This window comes from Triticum aestivum, chromosome 4A (genome assembly GCF_018294505.1).
Source record: "Triticum aestivum cultivar Chinese Spring chromosome 4A, IWGSC CS RefSeq v2.1, whole genome shotgun sequence".
Taxonomy (NCBI): Eukaryota; Viridiplantae; Streptophyta; class Magnoliopsida; order Poales; family Poaceae; genus Triticum; species Triticum aestivum.
The window spans coordinates 472630779-472639757 of NC_057803.1; the positions used below are offsets into that span (position 1 = coordinate 472630779).

The 8979-nt window shown below is 47.1% G+C and overlaps 1 long non-coding RNA gene across 14 annotated transcripts; it reads right to left on the bottom strand.

Moving 5' to 3' along the window:
• Positions 1-270: 270 nt before the first annotated feature.
• Positions 271-8736, bottom strand: LOC123086446 (uncharacterized). 14 transcript variants are annotated; one of them, XR_006440894.1, is made up of 7 exons: positions 8120-8736; positions 7552-7747; positions 7028-7356; positions 6858-6925; positions 6530-6773; positions 4601-6189; positions 271-4376 (listed from the first exon to the last, which is right to left on the bottom strand). It is a non-coding gene; the product is annotated as an uncharacterized lncRNA (long non-coding RNA). The 14 variants fall into 14 exon arrangements; XR_006440891.1 differs by having other exon boundaries at positions 6530-6907; XR_006440889.1 differs by having other exon boundaries at positions 6530-6925.
• Positions 8737-8979: the final 243 nt, after the last annotated feature.

Consider the following 8979-nt stretch of genomic DNA (forward strand, 5'->3'; position numbering starts at 1 on the left):
GTAAAAATATCGAGCAATTTTACATCAACAATCACAGAAAAAAACAATTGTAGCACCGTGTAACCTCGTTAGAACCGGTTACAATGACAAAGGTCTCCTTGTTTGACACAAGAAAAATCTTATATGCACTCCGGAAGAAGGGAAGAGAAGGAGTATGGATTTCTCTCATGCGCCGGGGAAAAGAAAAATGCGGGCGTGCCAGTGTACCGTAGTACACAAAGAAAAGTGATACGGGAAACAAGTATTTTATTTATCTCTTTAGATGAACAAAATTACAAGATCCCATAAAAAATGGTTGCGCTCCGTGGCCTACTAGCGCGGCCTGCCTGACTATGGCGATGTGCGGTCTCCTGGTTTCCGGGGCCTCAAAAAGCTCCCGGTTAATTACTCCAGCGGGTTGCTCCGCGAGATACCTTCGATTAAGCCGTGTGGTCGCCTTCGTCGTCTTTGCTTCGCATTCTCCATGCATGATGATGATGGTGTGAGTGTATGGTGTGGGCGGCGGCAAAGCTCGTGTCCTCGTCGGTACACGTGCCGCTCAAAACATGGCTTTGTGCTGGCCATGTTCGCCCTCGCCGTCGCGCCTCGTCAGTCTTGACAGCGTCGATGTAGTTGGTGTTGAAGTTGCATGGGTCCTGCTCAGCTCGGACTTCTTGACGATGTAGCGGCTTCATCGGGTATGCAAGGGGTTGCCTCACGGGAGTAATCTTTTATGGAGACCAGCGTCGATGTAAAACCAACGCTCGCTCATATCTGCAATGCCGGTGTGGTTGGCACCTCGTCTCGGTTGGACGCCGAGTTTACGGCGGTCCGCCAAGGAAAAGGATGCCACCTCACATGGCCATAGAAAGGGGACCTGTATACCGGCGACGCCATGGACCTGTACGCCGGAAGCTGTTCACCAATGACCTGTGCGCCGTGATAGGTGTGTCTCACTTGATTGAACGCCAAGTCTATGGCAGTCCATTTTGTCAAGGGTGCCACCCGGCGAACTCGTGAAGAAATGTTGTAGAGGTTTCATTGCCTTGGGTGGGTGCTACACCAAAAGGGGACCCATACGCCAGGGGCGCCATGGACCTGTACATCGAGTCCTATACGTAGAGGACCTGTCCGCCATTGTGGGTGCCTCGTCTCGACTAAACGCCGTATTCGGTGGTTTACCGAGACAAGTAGCACGCCGAGACCTGTACGCCAAGGACCTGTTCGCGATAGTGGGTGCACTTTCATAGGTGGGACAGTCTCGGGCTGCATCGTCGTGAGCACCGGTTCCGCCACATCGTCCCCTCCAAGAAGCAAGGCGCGAGACCTGTCCGGGGCGCCATGGACCTGTCCACCGTGATCGTAACGCCATGGACCTGTGCACCGGAGAGACCTGTTCGTCATGGACTTGTCTCGGGCTACGTCGTCGCGAGCTCCGGCTCCGCCATGTCGTCTCCTCTGGGAAGCAAGGCGCGAGACCTGTTCGGGACACCATGGACCTATGCACCAGTGACCTGTTCGCCGAGGACCGGTGCATCGGAGTCTGTACACCGTGATTGGAACATCATGGACCTGTTCATCGAGACCTGTTCGCCATGATCTGTGCGTCGTGACCTGTTCGTCGGGGCCGGGTAGGCCGCCGTAGGAGCACCAGGGCTAGCGGTTGGGCTGGGTCGTTGCCGAGCTCCGGCTGCTCCTGGGTCATCTTCAACCAAGAACACGACGCTTGAAGACGAAGAGCTTGACATAGACAAAGTCTGACGGTGTCGGTGTAGACTCCTGGTCCGGTGAAATCGCCTCCGACGACGGCGGGATTGGGTACGTACTCTCCGTGTATAGTGCATGCATGCTGGATGTGAGGGAGAAACAGAAGAAAGAAAAATTAGACAATCATCTCACCGTAGGGGAACGTGAGCTTCATGTTCATGTTGCTGCCGCCGGGGTTCCTTGCACTTGTACCAGCCGGCCTGATGGATGCGTGAGGTGATGTTACGGCCGCGTGGGTTCATCCGTGTTTTCCTTCTCGCATGCTCCGCCTCGTTACAACCACCACTGGACAGAGCCAAGAAGCATGCTTGATGCCTGGTGAGCGCGCCACTGCCATGGGCGCGTCGTCTATGGTCGAAACGTTGTATGTGGGCGCATGGGTACATGGCGACCTCGACTTCAACCCAGCCGGTACATGCTCTCTATCGCTGCTACCTCCTCGGGTTGAGATGTGTTTGTGGCTCCTGCATACAAAAAAAGATATAGATGTACGTATCTAGCCTCCGCGGATCCTTCTTGGCGCATGCACTGCCGCCACCGGACAGCGCTAGGCCGTGTGCATGTTGCCCGACGAGCGTGCCGCCGCCATGGGCGGGGCTTTCCTGATGTTCTCGATGTTGCCGCCACGACGCGTCTTCTGCTTCCTCCTGTGCCTCCTCCTTGTGTGCGCCTTGTCATCTCCGCGGCATGCTCGTCGCCACAAGACAGGGCCTACGCGGCCATCGCAGGCGCGTTCTCCTTCGTGATTGAGTTCCAATTTGGCGACGCCGCCACGGGCGTGTCTCCTCCTCCTCCATAGAACCTGGTAAGAAAAAGACTGTACGTACCAAGAGGGTTGTTGCACGTGCATGCATCTAAGCTCACCTCCATGTCATAGTGCACCTGCTGTCAGCGGCGTCCTCTACGCATCCTCTAGCACGCCGTGGCCGGTGGCCTACCGGCCACCACGCCGCTGTGAGCACGTCCTCCTTTGCACTTGGGTTTGACGCCGCCAACAGGCACGTCCCTGCCCGGTGCGTGCGTGAGTTTCTGGCCAGGGACGTGTGCGTAGCTTTGCTGCTGCTTGATGGATGGATGTGCGGCACCTGATAGATGAAATACACAATAACAAATAAAGTTAGTCAACGGGGCTTGATCAGCTCCCGTTTCATCATCTCCTCGGGCGCCTACATCCTCGCCGTGGGCAGGCTGCCGTTGTGGCCGGCGTTTCTGGGCTCATCACATCTGGTGCCTACGAACGCGCGGTCACGGCCGGGCCATCTCCTCGGCTGCGTTTGTTGTTGCACCAGCTATGCTAACTAGCTCCTCTCTTCTGGTGCCTTGGTTGGCTAGCTTATATAGGCTGCGGTGTTGGACGGGTAGGGTTGCACCATCCTAATATTTCCTTCTATTGTTTGTCTTGACGTCCAAGTCTATACAGATAAAAGGAAATGATCAACCCCATATATACCATGTTAGTTGGCGCGTACCTTTTTTTATGTGGTCCCGTGGTCGGTTGTATCCGTTTCCAATTTTTGATGGCTTGCCAAATATACGTACATAGGCTGCTCACGTGACCCTATCATCTGATAACAGTCACGTACTATGTGTTAGATTGCACCCATCGAAGACACGCCCATATTTCATGTACCTGTCCAAATACCAAAACAAGGAAACGAAGTACATGTATATCGGGTATTCGGAGAAGTATGCGTGCGCGCTCACCGGCTGTAGATACTCAAATACATTGTATGCATACAAACGGGTATTCGGATATGTAACGCGAGCTTGCCGGTATTCAAATACATAACTATTTATATGTGTCTAAGCTAAGCTACGTGTCTAGACTAAAGATGCCCACTGCTAGGACATGTGTGTGCATGCACATGTAGTAGTTACACCATGATTTCATGCATGTGCCTGTTTAAGTACGTGCGGGCATGTGCCATGCAATATCATTTTGCCTTTGTATTATTAACCACTTACCTTTGCATAGATAACCTGCATTAAAACTCATTGAAAATAAAATTATTATTTTATGTAGCAATGCACAAAACACCGTCGAACACTCCTCAATTGTCTTCTTACATGTAGCACTGACAAAATGATCCTGCGAGAAAGGGAATCATTAACAAATACACTAAAACAAAGAGGTTGCTGATAAAACCAAAAAATGAAGTACATCTACTCACAGAGGGTTGATTATTTGGGCAAATATTTTATTGTGCCAAATACTGCTACAGAGTCTCTCATGTCAAACTTCATTCATTCAATGCTACAACCTGGTCTAGTCTTAATGTTGTAGCCTCATTGCAATAATTGCCATCTATGCCTTCTACACCATCTCATTAATCAGCAGACAAATCAAGAATGGCAAATATATGGCACCAAACATATCTATAACTATCTCCTCTTGCACCAAAACGGTAGCAATGATGAGTATATAATATTTTGCCAAAATCTATGGTCGATAACACACCAACAAATTAAACTGATATAGCACACCAGAACCGAGTCGTGCTGATCGCCTTCGCTCATTGCCATCGACAGGAATCTTCTCTATCTGGCCGCCGCTTCTAGGTGCTACTCCACTCCTCCTTGGTTGCCTGGTCGCTGCCACAAAGCTGATATGGTCACTGCTCCACTTGTACCTGGATTAATTACAACAGTAAGAATGCCAGCTGCAATTAACCACGAAAACAATGCATACATCAGTTCCTGCTGTGATGCATATAAACATTGTATGTTTAGCACTTGATCATATGAGTGTTATGCATTGTAATGGAAAAATAAACACTTTGAGTCTGCCACAAAAGGTGAAACACTTTTGGTGTTGATGTTGCATTTCTCGAGCTGAAGAACAGAACAAATTCACCTGCCCGCCTCGAGACCAGGTCAACAACAACTCCCCCGGCTCCCACTATGATGTGTCCGCTGCGTTTAGCCCGATCACCGCCGTGCGTCCCTCGGGACGGAGCAGCTCCCGCACCGCGTTCCCACGATTTCTTCAAACGGTATTATCTTTCACGAATGAACATTCTAGGCTAGCTGCTTTAGAAAAACAAAATTTATTACTCAATTATCTATTTTTATTTTATTTTAACAACAGATCATCATTTTTCCATAGGCTAGTCACTTAATTGGTCTCATTGAAATCATTTTGACAACACCCTAAAGGTAAAACTGAACTTACCATGGTTTTCCATTAAGCTGAAGAATAAAATAAACCACATGCGTGGGAAGTAGATTGATACTGTTGAGTCCAAGAAGATCCATCGGAAACACCTGATTTAGTGGCCCAAGGTTCTATAGTATATGGTGCAGTGTTGCTGATGAATGTAGCGGAAATGCTTTCTTCCAATTTAACCATTTTTAAATCAAAATCAACAATATTTTCACTGCATTTCACCACATTCAGTTATATTAAATTTTCAGGAATACAAAGTAATAATTTGACAACGGTGCAAAATAAATAAATTATTTCGCTCGTAGAGTGCTAGTTCTGGTATCCTAGCAAAGTAAGCTAAATCAAAGTGTCATAGCTAACAAAGCATACTCAAAACCTCTCTCGATTTTTTTTGTTACACCATTACCATACGTGTTTCCAGACTTGATTTTGCTGTTAGGAGCCAGCAACAGCAACCAGAAGCATTGGCATTATTGATGATACAACTGAACCTTTATGTAGCAAGTGTTTCAAAGGTTTATATTCGACACAACAACTTGCTGAATACTACTTTGAACTTAAAAGGTGAGGGGGAAATAAAAACTTGAGTCACACAATCACATCAATGATACGATGAGAATGAAAAAATCAATGGAAAAGTACCGCTTAATATTTCACAGTTTCATCATGGTCATCAACACCGCTAAGTTGGAATTCGAGAGTTTTAGGAAATGTGACTATGATTCAGTATATTTCCCTTCTGCCATAAATAATGATGTATGGATAGCTGCAACTTTTCTTCATACTATCCCAACGCACGGACACATGTAGGACAACAAAATGACAGCAATCATGGAAAAACATACCATTATCAAAATCATCCACAAATCAGAACCCACCTCTCTATCTATCTATAAGACTACTTGCACCTGAACTGAATGTAATTTGTACTTGGAACCAAGAATATAGAAAAGCAAGATTAAGTGTTATCCTTTAGTCCTCAATTGCCCATGTGCTCTCTCCTTCCAACTTCGTCTCCTCACCCTCGTGTGTAGTCTAATTTTACTTACTCAAGGAAGAAACTTAGGGTCAAAAGGAAAAAAATTGGAGTCTTAGATGGCAGAACTCTGACAGGATAATAACCAAGAATGGTTCCACCGAGCATTAGAGCTGCTCTTGTACAACCTGCAGAAAAATACAGAATTTCAGCCTGCAAGAATGGCTCCACCAAGCATCAGAACTTCCAAGATCAACTACATCAGGACCTCCACTGAGCATCAGAGCTGCTCTTGTACAACCTGCAGAAAAATACAGAATTTCAGGCTGCAAGAATGGCTCCACCAAGCATCAGAACTTCCAAGATCAACTGATGAGGGGTACTTTCGTGTGATCTTTATTATTTAGTACAAGCTTCAACTAACTACCGAAGCACCCTAAAGAAATACCTCCAATCCAAGCACACACACTTCCAAGATCTTTTTATACAAAACAAAATTTCTGACCATACAATCGACATGCAGTTCACTGTTGATTAATTACATGGCTTGTCACAACTCTAAGAGGAAAGATGGACCCTTAGAATCAAGAGAGAAGTAAACTTTGTTGATGAACAATTCACAAGAAGAATAAAAACCTTACCGGCATTCATTAGAAGACCGATTTCTATCTTCTGATCCAAATTCCAGTTTTGACTTTCCTGAATCAAGTCGACCAATTGCTAAATATACAACAAAGAGCATACATATGGTATCATAAAGACAGTCGCAATACCGATTGCATGTGGTTAATCCAAGTAAACAACATTACATATTTGATGTTCTTCCCATGCTTCCTGTTCAGCAAAAGGATTCATTTTATCTTTGGCCTTAGGATCTCTGCTTGTCTAGCAAATTTAAAAAAATAATATGTTTAAAAAAGTTCAGAGGAAATTACATAGAGTCTCATATTGTCATGTAGAAGGACATACATAACTGTATCGCTGCATTGCTACTGAGAATCTCTATTCTTGATTAACACCTTCACCCATGTCATAAGCTTCAGGCATTTTGCACCAAAAATTATGTGATCGACGAACTGAAGAAATTGGCATCAAGAGATCATAGTGTCATCAATATTCTCAAGAGGTGGGGGGCATACCTCAGCAACATCAACATGCTCCTTAACATGATCATTAATCTGCCTCTTGTATCTGCACACATAAACCGTTAAATGCCCCAGATGTACGCCACCATAACCATAACCGCATCCACCTACATGAAACAGAACACATTGACTACTCCTCAACATCCACTCATTAAGAATTCAAGGGATATTGAAACTTCAAAATGGGTTTCAACTTGATGAAAGACCACAATAGTGCATCTGAACATTGACTATTATTTTATCATAAAAATTGGGACTGAAATCTAAACCAGATTTTAATGGTCAGCTAGTATCACACCAAATCATGTTACCGAATAGCAGATCTGAAAAAGAAACAGAAATCACGGATTAGGTTGATCCTTCTGGAAAAGTTGTGAATTAAAATGAAAATGAACATCTAAGCGGAAGATATTGCCCTGGTTTGTGCTCTAGAAAGGCTCTTGTCATTGTGGGATGGATGGCGAGAATGATGTTGCTACGTGTGTAATGCTGAAAGAAGAAAAGGAGCAAGGATGTACAATCATCTTTGTTTTTCACTTGTCACCGCGATCTCTCTTGCACAACTGCTGAAGACAGAGGATGAGTTGTGTGGGCCGGCCGTGGAGGAGTGGAGGACGCGGTTGGCTTTGATGAGCCTCGTCTTCTTGTCCAACTCATACATGACCTTGCTGCCCTTGGGAATCTCGCGGCGGTGCCATCATATGTGGTTCATGGCTGAATACAGAAAATTATTAACAACATTTTTGTTTGCCATCGGCGTCAAATGGCAGAGATTACAATGGAGTACTAACAATTGTTCAACAATTTCTTCCAACCACAGTCAAATCTTCATGCATACCAAATTCCTTGTGACATGAAAAAGTACATCAATCACACGGAGGCCTAATTGTGTCGGTATTAAAAACAAATAAAGAGAAACAGGAGCATCACGTACGTGTGGGGAACATCAATCAAGTTGCTTGCCTGTATGCTTACGATCTAGCTTTGCACGTACGTGCGTTTGGCTATGTTGAATCGATCTAGCATACTAAGAACTACAAATAGATCGTCTACTTACACATCATGCAGGAAAATTTAATGGCGGACCTGATCCCTGCTGTATGAGTGTGCTGTTGCTTCGCCCCTACGGTCAGGCTGCTGAAGCCGAGGCGCGATCTAGCACAACGGGGGGCTGGCCCCGAGCAGCGACCCGACGCGTCCATGGGTGGAGAGCCTGGCAGTGATGGCGGTTCCCTCCATCATCACAGCCATCCGGAGAGGGACGTGGCCAGAGCCGACTCGATCATCAGTGATGGCGAGGCGGACGAGTCCGGCAGCGCTCACCTCACATGCTCCGGCGCCACCATGATCAGGTCATGGTTAAACCCTAGCAGCCCGGATCGCCTCCCAATCGCCGCTAGCATAACACCATGACGTGGTGGACGCCGCCTTGGTCCAACGAGAATTCAGGATCCTGGACGTGATCCGCGGCGGGTCCTAAACGGGGATGGTCCGATGGAGGGCGGTGGCTTTGATGTGCGGGGCGACGATGAAGGGATGGATCCGCGGTGGAGCGATGGAACGGCGGCGGCGAATGGATGAAGCGGCGGCGGCGAAGGGGTGGATCTGGGGCGATGGATGGAGGGCGGCGTCTCACGACTGCTGCTTGAGTCGTGCGTGTACCTAGGGACGATAGGGACGAATGACGGCGACTGCCAAGTGCATCGAGGGTACGACAATTCGGGTGCGAGGGTTTCAGTTGGGAATAGTACGATTAGGTTAATTTTCGTAGGTTAACTGTCGTAGATTTTTTTAAGACGATTTTCTGTCGCTGAACCGTAGTGTTTCACAACGGGCCTCGTGGTAGCATGCCGTTTTTTTGGTCAGTCTGGAGGGAGGAAGGGGGGGATCGCTGGGTAGCGGGAGGTGGGATGGAGGACGAAAATTAACCATCTCTGGTGGGACGA